Below are 16,157 nucleotides of genomic sequence, written 5' to 3'. Positions count from 1 at the left end.
ATTAGCAATCATAAAGATGGACGAAAGAAAATGAATGATAAGAAAAAGAGAATAAAATGTTACAGGCGGCCTCTAACGAGTTTCGCCTGCACGATGTGATCTAAGAATTGCGGAACGAGATGACTCTATGGACGGGTGTGCCGAGTCTCATCTTGAGACTTTGTTTTGATAAAGTCCCGAATTAAGACTCCGTTTGCTCCGATGTGTGCATGTAAAAGAAAGGGAAAAGAGATAAGGATTAGCATCCAGTTGTGACAAAAGCTATTATTGTTCTAAGAAAAAGTAACAGATTAATTAGATACAAATGAACAGACTCTTTGGTACACAATATACCATCAACTCCTATCTAAAGGGAAATAACAAGCAGCACAGCAACTATGACATAATCAACTTTAAGAAGTCATGGTATTATGCCAGACATCCTGAACATTTAATACAACATATTGAAATCCTTACTAGCTCGCTTGATCAAACAACATCTAAATCTGCCTACTTAATAAATTCTAACAAAACAAACTGTAAATCATGATTAACTAGAACACAACCAATATATAATGTACACTTAGCATAAACAGTCTAGACCAAAATGGCTTTTAAAGCATGTTTATATGAGCAGACTAAACATAGTATACTTTCTAATGAATGCAACAGCAAACTAATCACCACTATTAAATTAGTTCACATAATCATTAATTAAATTACTAGTTAAATTGATTCATATAATCTTTATTCCTTTTCAATCTAAAATCAAGATTGAACACGAATATGACTCAACACGGACCAACTATTCTAACACATATACATATGTTTAGACTACGTACACAAATCACACAGAAACAGTAAAATGAACTAACACCGAAAAAACATTATTTAGCTAATTAACTCATCACATGAACATTCTTAGTCACAAAAAAATGCCAAATTTAAGCTAACACATAGCAACTAAAGAAATGAAAAAATGCAGAAATGAATGGAAAAGGGGAATTACCTGCTTCGGGTGCAGCGAAGTGGGTACGGGGTTTCCAATCTACACTCGAAAACTATTAAATTTGAGCTTGCGATGCTCGGATTCGAACCAATACCCAAGGATGAAAGAGGGAAAAAATATGATCTGCTATTTAAAGCACAACCGACGCAAACGAAAACAAAAATGACGGGATTTTGACTCGATAATAAAGCTGATGCACTAATATTGCTTAGGATTTTTGGCCGCTGGAAAACTTTGATTCTTCGGGGGGTTTCTGTGATTCCAAAGCCTTTTTCAAACGATTCAACCCGCCACCCTTTTATAGGGTTTTGTTTTGTGCTGAAGAAAGAGAGAAGGAGGAGCGGGAGAGAGAGAAGAGCGGGGGACAAAGGGAAGTGGGGGACAGCGGGGAACAGGGCGAAGTGGGGGGCGGTGAGGGAGAGAAGAGGGAGAGAAGAGAGATGAAGAGGGGAGGGGTGGCGGCTGAAGAGGAAAAATGAGCAAGGAACCCTAATGGTTCCTTGTTAAACGAAAGGGCGGGTCGGGTCAAAAATTTGGACTGGGTTGGCTGAAAACATTGGGCTGGTTAATTAGAATATGGGCTGGGAACAAAATATGGGCTAATGAAAAATGTGGGTTGCTTGAAAAAAATAAATTTGCTTTTGAATTTGAGTAGAAGACCTATTTTAATTAATCATATACTCAGTGCGCTAAAATATCCTAATATAAAAAAGTATGTATTTATGAATGCTCAGATGAAAAAATAAAATGACGTCGTAATAGCCGTGCGATAATATATTTGAAAGTCAACGGTAAATAACGGCGAAATGATAAATAAATGCGTGTGCGTAAACCAGTAAAAAATGCCGAAATGATAAAAAATGCGAGTTATAATAATCCGGTAGCAAAATAATAATAATAATAATGATAATAATAATAATAATAATAATAATAATAATAATAATAATAATAATAATAATAATAATAACAACAACAACGCCAGTATTGATAAGAAGCTAATAATTATGGTAAAAAATAATTTTTTTTTTCTTTTGAAGTCGCCAAAATACTAGAGGCGTAAATAGATATTTCAGAAAAAAAGTGGGACAAAATTGGGTGTCAACACCTTATAAGGCAGAGATTTACCTTGCAGAATTTTGCCTTAAGGCGGCAGAATTTTGCCTTTAGGTTAACCTTTGCCTTATAAGGCAGATTTTTGCCCGAACAGGCATATTTTGCTACCAAATCTCCCTTGCGATATCAGAACTCTGCCTTGTGAATTTCTTTTAAAGTTTTTTATTGGGCGAGGGTTCGAACCCAAAATTCATAAATTTTTAGGCAAAGGACAAAAATTAAAGACCACCCCCAACGAAGAACAATCGTGCAAATTGGCCCAAAATCTAAGCCCACATGATTTTTGACTGTGTTGAGTTGGGCTAGCCCATTATACAAAGGAACATCATGATCTTACCGTTTTATCCATCGACTTACATTGACTTCTGTTTTGGGGAAATTTGTATTTGTCGATGTTTTGTTTAGAAATTTTATATGGGAAAATTACAGTCAAATACCATTCAGCCATCTAGTTTACAAAATATACAAATATATGTCCTCTGTGATTCCATAACATGGGGTTTGGGTAGGGTTAGATGCAGGGGCGAATTCAGGTGTTAAAAAAGGTCACGGGGACCTATGGTCACTCAATTAAACTCAGCATATTATATGTATAGTTCTTAGAATATATCTAGTTATACTTAAAATATATCTAGTATTACCTTTTAGAACTCATGCTACAAAAGGCTTAATGGCGCACTTGATTGAACATTAAGTCATTTACCTAGAGTTTCATGGATCAATCTCCACTTAATGCATTTTTTCCTCTTAGTAGTGAACCCGTCTTAGTTCTACAAAGTGGTGGTTAGACCGACTATGTTGTATGGGGCAGAGTGTTGGCCAGTTAAGATTTCTCACGTTCAAAAGATGAAAGTTGCGGAGATGAGAATGTTGAGATGGATGTGTGGCCACACCAGGAGTGACAGGATTAGGAATGAGGATATTCGGGACAAGGTGAGAGTGGCCTCGGTGGAAGACAAGATGCGAGAAGCGAGATTGAGATGGTTTGGGCATGTGAAGAGGAGAGACACAGATGCCCCAGTGCGGAGGTGTGAGAGGTTGGCCATGGATGGTTTCAGACGAGGTAGGGGTAGGCCAAAGAAATATTGGGGAGAGGTAATTAGACACGACATGGCGCAGTTACAGCTTACCGAGGACATGACCTTAGATAGGAGGGTTTGGAGGACCCACATTAGGGTAGAAGGCTAGTAGATAGCCTCATTATCCTGTCCTATTCGTAGTCACATTATCGTAGCATAATTTCTTGTACTCTGATTTATGCAATTATCTGTTATTTCCTGTGCTTTGATTCTATGCTATCTGTGTCGCTTGCGTTACTTTATTTCCATATCGCTTTGAATCTTTTAGCCTTATCTGACCTCTTTTCATGTTTTTATGTTTTTTATTAAGCCGATGGTCTTTCGGAAACAGCCATCCTACCTTGGTAGGAGTAAGGTCTGCGTACACTCTCTGCCTGCACGGACCCCGGGTGTGGGATTTCACGGTTGTTGTTGTTGTTGTTGTAGTAGTGAACCCGTCTTCTAGAATCTTAGATTCGCCTCTGGTTGAATGTATGCAGACCTTACCTCTACCTTTATGTGGTAGATAGATTGTTTCTGATAGACCCTCCGTTAAAAAGAAGTGTAATTAAGGTATAAAGGTGAATAATGACAGGAAAAAGGTAAGATAAATAAAGCAAATGAAGTAACAATAGTAATAAAAAAATAAAAATAAGTTACAATGCGAATGCTAGATAACATTACTTAATAAGGTGCAAAGGAAACTTGCCCCTATCTCTCCCACATGAAAGTGTTGCAACACTCGGCTACCTACTAACCTTCTACTCTAATTTTTTATCTCCAAACCTTCTTATCTAGTTTACAAAACATATACATAATATAAGTAGTGTATATTTCATACTGAATAAGCATATATTATACATACCTATAGACAACATATACGACCAAAGTTTACTTTATACTAAATATACATAACATGTACAACCGAAGTGTATAGGTAGTGAATACTTCATCCGTGTTAGTAAACAAGTTAGGCCAAAAGGTACATTTAAGTAAGTTTTTCATTCTATACTCAGAGATGAAAAATGAATCTTTATTACCAATTTTAAATAGATTTTTAACTAACTACCTAACATAATAGTAATACTTTGCAAAATATAGAAATGTAAGGAAATTTTAACTGGCCAAGATAAGATGAACAATTTTTCATTGGAAAAATGACATAGGGTACCTATTTAAGATTCTTTATTATAAGACATAACAATACTTTTCCTAATTTATAAAACATAACAACAAATTTACAAAATATAACGGATCTTCATTTTTCATATAGTTTTTATAATTTTTATAATTTTTTTAACTCAAGACTTAAAAAATGCACTCAAATTTTTGTATATGAAAAATGTATTAAATGTATACTTGTGAGCGAAATTCTTAATACAGTTTTCATACACAAAGTTTTAAGCGAATTTTTTAGGTCATGACCTAGATATACATATTTCATACACAATATTTTGAGCGATGTTTTTAAGCCTTAAATATTATATGAAAGTTGTATGCAATGTTATTGTAGTAGTACTAATTTTTCAGAAACCTAACATGAACATTATACACGAAAAATATGAGCAAATTTTAAGCTTTGAACGAGATACTCATATTTCACACCATTTTCACATATACAATTTTGAGCGAACTTTTTAAGCTTTGAGCGAGAGATATACATTTCTTAGACAAAATTTTGAGCGAAAAAACATAATTAAAATTTTAGATTTTTTTTTTATTTTTTTTAAAAAATTAAAACAATATTAGAAACAAAAAATTTGAGCAAAATTTCATATATTTTTTAAGAAATCTATTGCAGTGTTTTGTAAATTGAAAAGTTTCATTATATTTTTTAAATAATATGTATATTTATATGTTTCATATTTGATTTAATCAACCAATGGAAGCGAAATTGCATTTTTTGCGCGGATTGTCCTTCAAAAGCACTTGTCTTTCATTTTTGCTCCTCAAATTGTTGGTCTTTAATTTTTGTCCGTTGTCTAAAAATTTATGAGTTTCGAGTTCGAATCCCCACTCATTCAAAAATTAAAAAAAATGGCAAGACAAAATTTTGAATTCAAACTCTACTTTTGCTTTATGCCTGAAGGCAAACTCTGCCTTAAGGTAGAAAATCTATGTTATAAGGTAGCAAACTCTGCCTTGAGGAGATTTTGCAGGCAAATTCTGCATTGTAATTTTTTTTTTTTTACAGAGCGGGGATTTGAAGCTGAAACCCATGAAATTTTAGGCGAAGGGCAAATATTAAAGATAAGCAATTTGAGGGGCAAAAATTAAAAACCACCACCGTATAAGGGCAATCGTGCAAATTGTGGCGGGTCATTTGCACAATTGTCATTCAAAGGCACTGGTCTTTAATTTTTGGATTGACTCAAATGCATTTTTAGAGGGTGTTTGGATTAGCCTTTTAAAAGTAGTTTATACTCCTTCCGATCACTTTTACTTATCTACTATTCTAAAAATAAATTTTTTCTCTTACTTGTTCATTTTAACATATCAGAAAATAAATTTTTTTCCTTGTTTTACTCTTAATATTAATTACTCATTTCTAAATCATTTTCAAATCCAATGAGACTATACACCAATTAATATGGGTATTATAATAAAATACATCCATCATTTATTAATTTTTATAGAGCGTGCAAAGTCAAAAGTGAATGGAGGGAGTAAGTTAAAAGCTAAAAGTCATAAGTTAGTAATACCCAACTTTTAACTTTTGACTTATTTTTATACTCTTTTTGCCCTAAAAATAAATACTTTTAAGCACTTTTTATCTTTATCAAACACAACAAAAATTAAAAAAAAAAGCTTAAAGCCAATAAACATTTTAAATAAGCCAATTCAAACACCCTCTTAATCACGCTTATCCCTTTTCACTTGACCTTTGTCAGTTGACTCTCCAAGTTTATCATATTATGTTTTCACCCCCAAAGCTTTCTGCATCTGTAAACAGACAGCTCCCAAAAACAGACACGCCATTGCTGAGTTGCTCATCTCGCAGTTATGACGACGTTACACTTTGTTCCACGTGGTTCACATGCCAACAAGATTCACTCTTTCTTATTCCAGGTCCTTCATAGAATCAACAAGAACTTAAATCCTTAAAATTTCCAACTTGGGTCTTTCTATTTTTGTGTTAACTGAGCTGATATTTGTCTTACTGCAGAAAATTTAAGGTCAAAATGTCGATTGACTCAACCCCATCTACGTCAACAATCCCAATAAACATCATTGTTGTGTGTACTCCTCTAGTCCTCTTTATTAGCTGTTTGATAATGTTTGTCCCAAAATAAGTGTTATCGTACGAATTCAAGATAAAAATTGGCATGTGTTTCCAATTATGCTCTTAACACAGTTCTCTTTAATATTACTCAATTCTCAAAAACATCTACAATAAATATGTACGGGTAGTTTAGTAGACCACTCACGTGATTTTTGCTAAAGTGACACTTATTTTGGGGCTGGAGTATCACTTAAGATTTTATTGGATTGGGTTTATCTAAATAACTTTTTTTTTGGTGGTTGTGGGATGGTGGCATTGGACTTTTTGGTTACTGTTGATTCTTATCCTAAGCCTGATGATAAGATTCGCAGCACTAGCTTTCAGTTTTTTTTTTTTTTTTTGGTCTACTATTCTGAATAAGGAACTCGATTTCTTGATTTTCAATTGAAATTTTCAAGGGATTATTTGGTTGTGTATAGGTTGAAGGAGATGGGAATACTGGGAATGCTATGACTAGTGCAGCTCGTTTGGGTTTAACTCCAAGCATTATATCAAAGGTCTCAACTTTATATTAAATGTTTTCCCTCATAAGATGTTTTCTTCAATGGTGAAATCTTTTGGTTGATCTTAACTTTTGTGTATATTTCTTGATTAAGATACAAATGTCTCAAATTCTTTTACGGTTTCACTTGTTTCAATAAACTTGTATCATTGTTGTCAGCCTTGTATACTCCCTTCGTTTCAATTTATGTGACACCATTTGACTTGACACAAAGACTTTGAAATGTGTGGTCTAAAATGAACCTTAACAATTGTGTGGCTATTAATCATTTCATTAAGGATAAAAAGGAAATTTTAAAGTTAAATTGTTTCTAATTATAGAAAGGTGATATTCTTTTTGGGACAGATTAAAAAGGAAATGGTGCCACATAAACCCGGCCACCTTGATTTCCTAGAGAGTGTTTTATGACAATGATCATCCTTTTGGATTTCTTGGAGAATGGATTGGAGACAGTCAACCTCTAATCTCAAAGTAGGGCAGCCCGGTGCACTAAGCTCCCGCTATGCGCGAGGTCCGGGGAAGGGCCGGACCACAAGGGGTCATTGTACGCCGACCTTATCTTGCATTTCTGCAAGAGGTGACTTCACGGCTCGAAGCCGTGACCTCTGGTCACATGGCGTGACAACTTTACCGATTACGCCAAGGCTCCCTTCGCTAATCTCAATATAGTTCTTACAAAATTTTGAGATAAGAGGTTGACTTTCTCCAATCCATTCTCCAAGAGATCCAGAAGGATGATCATTGTCATAAAACACTCTCTAGCAAATCAAGACGGCCGGAGCTAAGCGTGTGGTTTTTATTTTCCTGTTCCTGTCACTATTGTTAAAAAGAAGTTGTAAATAGTTGGTTGCCTTCCTTCATAGTCTTCTTAGTATTCTCGTCTACTTTGCACGTCCTATCCTTCCACAATTATTTGAATAATATTCCTTACATTTCCCATAATTGTTTTAGTAGGTCGCAGATGACTTTCAAGGGAAAAGAATACTGAATGAGCTAGAAGCTGATGGCATTGATACATCTTTTATTGTGGTGAGCCAGCCACAATTAAACCGAGAATGTTTTTGTATGTCTTACCCTTTTCTCTTGTATGCGAGGATGTTGTAGCTTGCTGCATCTATCCAATCAATTAAAATCTTTGAAGCATCCAATTTTCCTCTTAACATCATGTTATAACATAATTTGCTTCAGGCTATACTTTTGGTTTCAGGTGTCCGAAGGGGGCCATTCACATTATCTTACGTCATTGTTGACAGTCAAACGTCAGTATTCTCACCTTGTGCTTATTGCCATTTTAGTGATTGTTTTATAGGCATTTATTTCGCTTTCTTTTGGGAAATAAAACATGTTTTCAAATTCATGCTGTATGCACATTCATCTGATATATTGTTTGGGTTAAAGTGTCTGGAATAGCAAGATTATTTAATTTACGCACAAGGAATTTCTTTCTGTTATATTTTCTAGGAGAAAAAAGGAAGGTCGTTTAAGTTCACTGTCTATACTGCATATTAGTCTGTGTCACTTGTTCTGATGAAGCTACATTTGTTTTATGATATCTCAGGAAAACACGGACTTCCATCTACACTCCAGGGTATCCGCTCATGGTAGCTGATGATTTGCCAGACTCGAGTTTGTTATCTGCATTGGACGGTGTGAGACTTGTCTATACTGATGGGGTACTGCATGAAACTGCTTTATTTGTGTCTCAAGAGGTAATTTTAATTGGTCTTCTTTATCATTTAATTTGAGCTTATGCTTTCCAATAGAATGTATTACAATCAACTTCTGATCATACTTCTAGTCTTCCACTAAGCTCCGATTGACCGAGAGCTATGGGCATAATTCTGTTTCTAGCTTTTGTTTGTAATGCCTCAGGACTTGCTGAATATTTTCAGCCAAATGGAATAAAGTGTATGTCTTTTGATATCTAGTGCAGGCATATCGAAGGAATATACCTATTGTGATCGACGCAGAGAGAAAAATAGAAGGGTTGGATGAGCTTTTACACTTGGCAACCTACATTGTTTGCTCAACAAGATTTCCACAGGCAAGCTATTTACTTCAGCTAACTGCACTTCAATGTTTCCTTTGTTGAACATTTTGATTGCTACAACATGTTGTCCTTTGCTTCCCAGTTTCATTGAAACATTTGAAGTCCTCTTTGAGTCTTTCATAAGTTAAGCGTGAGAAAATTGATAAAAGCTGTATTGCCTCTCCGATATGGACCGAGGCTTCTTCTATAGCAGGTGGACTAGTTTCCCTACATTTAAAGCTGCCAAGCGCCAAATTTGTAATTGTGACACTGGGTGAAGATGGCTGCATAATGCTAGAAAGAGCAGAAACTGGTATGCTAGCTTGCTGTTTATTCTTGTCATGAAAATTCTCGAGTATTTTGATCTTGGTAAATGAAGTTTTCGGATATAATAGAATCAGCCTTTGCTTCATAACATGTATCTAGTATCTTTGCAGGGGATGTCCAGCCTGAAGAAGTTGATATTGATGACTTGTTTGAAAAAATAAAGCAGAGTATAATACTACCTCAACCATGCCAACATGCAAAACTTCGGTACGTAGTTTGTGCATGTCTTGTGTTGGGTCCTTAAGAAATATGAATAGCCCACTCTTGTTCTTGAGTATTCATGTAACTGTATCACTCTCAGATGAAAAATTAATTTTTGTTTAATAGATCTCTTGTCGCTTCCAATGAAATTTAAGCTAGAGTAGTTAAAAGATTATCAGGGCATTGATAACTTAGCCCAAAATATATGTACTCTTCCAGGATGTAGCAAAGCTGCATGCCAAAGGGGTTGGGACTGTGTGTGGTAGGCTTCTGGTTGGAACAGCTGAAAAGATACCGTCCTCGGAACTAGTTGATACAACTGGTGCTGGAGATGCATTTGTTGGAGCAGTTCTTTATTGTACGTGAAGTTATACTACACCCTCTTTATCGCCTGTTCTTGCTGCAACTTTTCTTACTATAGTAGTGTGACATACGATTGCATCTCTGCTGCTCTCCGTATGCTTGTGGCTGCTAGGGATTAATAGTTTCTCTAAACCTTTCCTGTTTCAATTCTTTTTCCATGACGGTTGTCTTGGTTCATTTAGTGTCCTATAAAAGACCCATCTTTTTATTCTTGGTAGGCGAATATCAAGTGACTAGATCGTGCAATTGTGCCTTGTTATTTATGTCTTATCTCATGATAGTCTTCTTTGATGTATTTGCAGCTCTCTGTGCCAATTTTCCACCAGAAAAGATGTTGAGTTTTGCTGCTCAAGTGGTAAGTAAACATGAAATATACGTACTTCTAATGTTGGGCTTAGTATTATAGAGCAAGGGAGCATTATCGAAACATCATTTCCGGGATCCTGTGCATAACGGGAGCTTAGTGCAACCGGCAACGAACTGTCGTTTGTAATATTATTTTAGGCAATAGATCAAAGAGAAATTAATTTGTGGTTTGTTGATTGGTTGCAGGCAGCTATTGGATGCAGAGCATTGGGAGCAAGAGCTGGTCTTCCTCATCTGAGAAACCCTTGCTTGTCACCCTTTTAAGCCTAGAATACTAGAGAGGTTGCCTTGTTACTGTGGCTGCTGGCACCATAAGCAATAACTATGATGACCTGGACTATTTCTCGACTTTTTCTCTGTTTCTTGTTTAATTTATTTTATTTTGGGGGAGTTACACATTTGGTCTCCCCGCTAAAATATTTACATCCGCTAGCCAATGAACATTTGTAAGTTATTTTTTAGGTGGACGGTTATTTATGTCAATTTGCCTTTTATTATTTTTTGGCTTCCATTTCAAAACTGATATTCAACTAATTTGGTACATAACACCTGAATGATTTGGTTTTGAAAAGATTTTTTAATTCTATGCTGAAAGCTAGGTTGAGAAAACTTTGATCTAAGAAAGTGCCCTTGCACTTTTATCAAACTGATGAAATTCAGTGATTGCAGCCCTTAGTTCCGTGGTATACGTACAAATCATAAGAGGGAAGAAAAGAAAAAGAAAATTTTAATAGCATACTGTTATATGTTGGTTTTCATTTACGAATGAGGTTGGGCTGCGAACAGTGGAAGAGAAAAATTTGAAACAAGGGATGACTTTTGATAGGTTGCATTGAAGTCGCAGAACAAGATCGACGTACAACCATCAGATTACAATTCTAATCATTGGATTATCCAATTTGGATTTTGCATTTTATTATGATTTTACTGTTGTTATGTTGAGACATTGCAAGAGAAATAAAATTTTATGCAAGTTTAGTTTTATTATCGTGCGCCAAAACTATATCCTCATTTTTTTTGTTTTTATGGTAGGTAACATGTTTGGCCAAGCTTCCGCGAAGTCAAACATACTTTTTTTAGTAAAAAAATAAGTATTTTTAGGAAGTATCAGAAGCTGAAAAAAATAGATTCTATCTAAAAGAATTTTTGGAAAGCTTGTTCAAGCACAAAATTGTTGTTTATAATATTAAAATTATTACTTTCTAAAATTTTTTTTTCCAGAAACATGTTTCTAACTCATATTATTTTTCAAAATAAGCAGATTTTATAAATTTGGGTAGACAGACTATTAATCCCACCATCCTCTATTCAATTTTTGCAAATAATTTTGTGTAAACATCAAGAAAATAAATAAAAAGGAAAAGTGAAAATTAGTACAAACTTAAAAAAGATACTATAAGGATGAAAGAGAAAAGAGTCTTTTCTAACAATGTATTATCAACCTATCCAAAAGTCACTAAAGTCGAAGTGTCAGGTCAAAATCGGAGGTTGATATATATATACTCCCTCCGTTTTAAAATGTTTGTCTAGTTTTGATTTAGCACTGAACTTAAGAAAGTAAATAAGATTTTTGAATTTTGTGATCTTAAACTAAAGATATATAGAATGTATCAAAACTAGGACAAACATTTTGAAATGGAAGGAGTAGTTTCTTCGAGGTTGAGTGCTGGGTTTTTCAAATAACTCCGTAAGGCCTAAAGCATGACATAAGAACAAATTCAACTAACTTTCCGATAGAACTATCAAAACGGGCCAGCCCAGCCCAAGCCTCGCTGGCCAAGGAATTTGATGGGCTGGGGCGAGCCGACCCTTCATTTGAATGGGTCTTAAAATGGCTAATAAGCCCCTATAAGTTAACGAGTGCAATAGGGTTAGGTTCACTGTTCATCATTTTTTTTCAACATTTTTTATAACAATTCTTTTTTCAATTTAAATTCTAACATTTAAGTATACCAATTTGTTAACATTTCTAATATATGATTATATGGAAGTACGTAATTCTACGACAACTTACAACATATTCAACACATACATTGTCAAGCACATTTGAATCTGTTTGTGATAAAATTGTCTTAATTAACATCTCCATCTTCGTCTACGATACCATATGCAAATTTAATTAGTTAAACATTATCAAATAACTACGTTTCATAAACTAATCATTAGTATTTAAATTCGCTTAATAACATTACCTCTTTGAATTTGGTAAAGCTCAACTACTAATTTGAGTAACAAATTTGACAAGTTCATGATGGATGCAATTTTTATACGTGGTGATTAGAAATGCTCAACTACTAATTTGAGTAACAAATTTGACAACTTCATGATGGATGCAATTTTTATATGTGGTGATTAGAAATTTTAGTATTAGGGTATATTTGGTGATTAAGAATTTAGTAATAGGGATTTAACGCTAACTGAGAAAAGTATTCCTATTAAGGCTAACTGAGAAAAGTATTCCTATTAACGCTAACTGAGAAAAGTATTGTATGATACTAAGACTAATTCGATAATCACTATTCCTACTTTTTACTTCTTTTTCGATTTTCTTTTAAATTTTATGTTAAAATTAAATTTGCAATCATGAATACAACTTATATGCTTGGTGATTAGGATTTAACGCCAGCGAGTAAAGTATTGTGTAAATATAAAAACTTATTTGGTAATTACTTTTCCTATTTTTTGCTTCTTTTTTCATAATATTCTCTTAAATTTTAATTTAATCTAAATAGATTTTTGGCCCACGTGCCGGCCTCGGCCCAGCCTCGGTCAGGCCTCAAGGGCCAGCGGACTAATTTGAGCTGGGCTTATAAGCCTCAATTTAAATGGGCTTAAATAATCTTAGCCCAACCCAACCTTTATAGAGGGCTGGCCTCAAGGACCAAACCCATTTTGACGACTCTACTTTCCGATATCAAAATGTTAAAGGTATAAAAATGGGGTAAAATGAGTATAAACTAGTTAAGTATAAATACACCCGTATTCAGGTCAAACGTTTGGTTGGTAATCAGCACCCTTTACTCAAAATGTCACAATAAATTTTCCAGTATATATTAACTAGTTACGTTAAGTCCGTGCTGAGTTCAGATCCAAACTCAAGATATAAAAGTAGTAATATTTTAATTTTAGAAATACAATTTGTTATATATATTTTCTTGCCGTGTAATTAATACAATTCAATGGCACGTTAAATATGTATTATTGATAAGTCTTCATTATTATTAAACTTTCTTAGTAACCTAATTTGATAATTTTTAAGGAAAAAATTATTTATGACGAAGGAAGATTGACAGAAAGTTTATCAAATATAACGGGTTTGACATTATGTAAAGTAACATAATGTAAATTATGTATAATAATTACAACTTGGTGGAAATCATAAATTGAAAAATATTAATATTTTTATGAATTTGTGAGCATATAATTTCTGTATTTAGAGATGAAATAACTTTTTTGGTATTTATTAAATTTTGATTTCATTCATAATATTTCATGTAGCAAGAGTTTATGCTAGTTAAATGTGGTGATCTAAACTTAGTTTCAGATGAAATTAATGGGGAAAAAACCAAAAAATTAAATAAAAACCTCAAGAAACAATTAGTTCTTCATATACAGCTTGTGCTTAAAAATATTACTCTCTCTGTTCCAAAAAGATTATCCTCCTTTTCTTTTTAGTCTGTCTCAAAAAGATTGTCACCTTTCTATATTTAGAAATAATTTAAATTTATGAGAAAATTTACAGTCACACAAATATCAAAGACTTGTTTTGGATCACATATTTCAAAATTTTATTTCTTAAATTTTGTGCCAAATTAGAGAAGGATAATTTTTTTGGGACGGAGGGAGTAATTATAAGTTAACATTACAATTTATAATACTTTTTGTATTTTTAACATCTAAATTTTGATTTAAAATATTAAGTTGATATAATTTAATTTGACTTCAAAATTATTTAAATCGACTCTTAAAAAAACAAGAAGTGACACATAAATTAAAACCGACTTTGAGTTGTACGTCACTATTTTCTACCGTACTAAAGGGTTATCCAAACAAAGTGATGAGCGACTCCAAATATCAAAGGACAAAAGTTTACACATGAACTTGAAAAGTTAGTCTAAAGACAAAAGTAATTTAGACCAATGGACAAGAACCACAAAATAAATCTTTGAGGACGACAAAACTCTACGATCGTCCTTAGGACTGTCCTTTACTAAGTAGTAATCTAAAGGCTTAATGCATATGCAGCCCTTGAATTTTTTTATTTTTTTTTTTTTTTTTATTTTATTAAATTAACTCATCCTTAAGTTGTCATGTTACAATCAACTTACATAGTATTATCTTTAATGTAAGAACATACTAATATATATTCTAATTTAATTATGTCATTTTTTAGCTAAGATTAACAGCAATTGACGGGAAAAAAATAGGGCAGTTCTTAATCTGAAAGAGCGGAATAACGAAATCGACACGCTCATGACCTAAATATAATACCACACGTTTAAAATATTACTTTACCTTTATTACAATTTATTTTTTGCTTCTAATAAAAATCACATTTATAGAGTTTAATGAACACTTAAGAGACGAATTGATAGAGCAAAAAAGATGCGAAAACGAAAAAAAAAAGAACTAAGTTTAGATCGCTGCATATGCATTAAGCCTAATCTAAATCTTCCCATGTCATCACATGTAACATGGATAAATTCTGTGGGACCCGGTTTCCAGATGTTGATTATATAAACCCGTATTCGTCACCTAAAAGAGAGAAAAAGTAATAATAGTCGCTTAAAATATGGGAGTAGGTCTAAAATGGTCATTACCTATATATTTATTTTTAGTCCTTTAACTATTCAAAAACTTATCAAAAATTTTTTTTATACGAACGGCGAACAAACTCATAAACTTGGTGAGTTTATGAGGCCGTCGGTTTTTTAAAATGAGACGTCGATTTTTTTTTTTTTTTTTTTTTTTTAACAAAACCGACCTACTAGGTCGGTTTTGTCGGTTTTAACAATGATTCGTCGGTTACGAAATGCGAGAGAGATCTTGAACCAAAAAAAGTTGAGGTTAGAGAACAAACTTGAGGGAAGGGAGAGAGAGAATGCGAGGAATGGTTTAACGATTAATCTCACGATGGTTTATGAGTTTGTCATTGTTTGTATAAAAAAATAGACGGAGATCAAATTTGATAAGTTTTTGAATAGTTAAAGGACTAAAACCGGTAAGTGTATAGTTCAGGGACCATTTTAGACCTACTCCCATAGTTCAGGGACTATTTATGGCCTTTTCTCCCTAAAAGACTATGTCATCTCTCTCTCTCTCCTCCTTCAGTTGTACCTGTAATACTTCAATTAAATGGCGGAAGCTATAGAAAGAACAAGAATTTCTCGAAGTTACCTTCATGGACAACAACTCAATTTCACATGCATCACCATTATGAACTGTTCTCAAGAGCAGTACATATTCTTCACATTACCTCCTCCTCCTCCTCAGCGCGCAAACACACTAGCTGCTTTCATTTTTCCAGCAATGGTTGAACTTCTGCAGCTCATGTACCAGGCCACTGATATGTCGCCATTTGAAGTCCATCCTATAAAAATGTATTTGGCCATCGCGAGTTTCCTCGTTTACTGCTTTTCCTACGATGCCGAGCTAAGATTAAATAATTCGTCAAACCATAGTCCCCAAAATTACTCAAACTATGCTAAAATGGTTCAAATTGTTGGCTCCATATTTGGACCTCTTACATTGGCATCTTACTCATCGGTTCTTTTTCCCTCACTTTTGCCCCTTTTCTATGCCATGTCTACCTTATACACTGCAACTCAGTTGCTTAATGGGACACTCAACAAACAATTGAACTGGCTTTATCATAAATTCATGAATAGTACGGACAGGCCCCTAAACATAATTCCTATTTAATTATG

The 16,157-nt window shown here is 33.9% G+C and overlaps 1 pseudogene; it reads left to right on the top strand.

The window, feature by feature from the left end:
* Positions 1 to 10,854, top strand: part of LOC132030343 (uncharacterized) — a 56,541-nt pseudogene extending 45,687 nt beyond the window's left edge.
* Positions 10,855 to 16,157: the final 5,303 nt, after the last annotated feature.

This window comes from Lycium ferocissimum, chromosome 9, assembly GCF_029784015.1.
Source record: "Lycium ferocissimum isolate CSIRO_LF1 chromosome 9, AGI_CSIRO_Lferr_CH_V1, whole genome shotgun sequence".
Lineage (NCBI taxonomy): Eukaryota > Viridiplantae > Streptophyta > Magnoliopsida > Solanales > Solanaceae > Lycium > Lycium ferocissimum.
The sequence above is the reverse complement of the archived record's forward strand: the minus strand, read 5'-3'. Positions and strand labels throughout refer to the sequence as shown.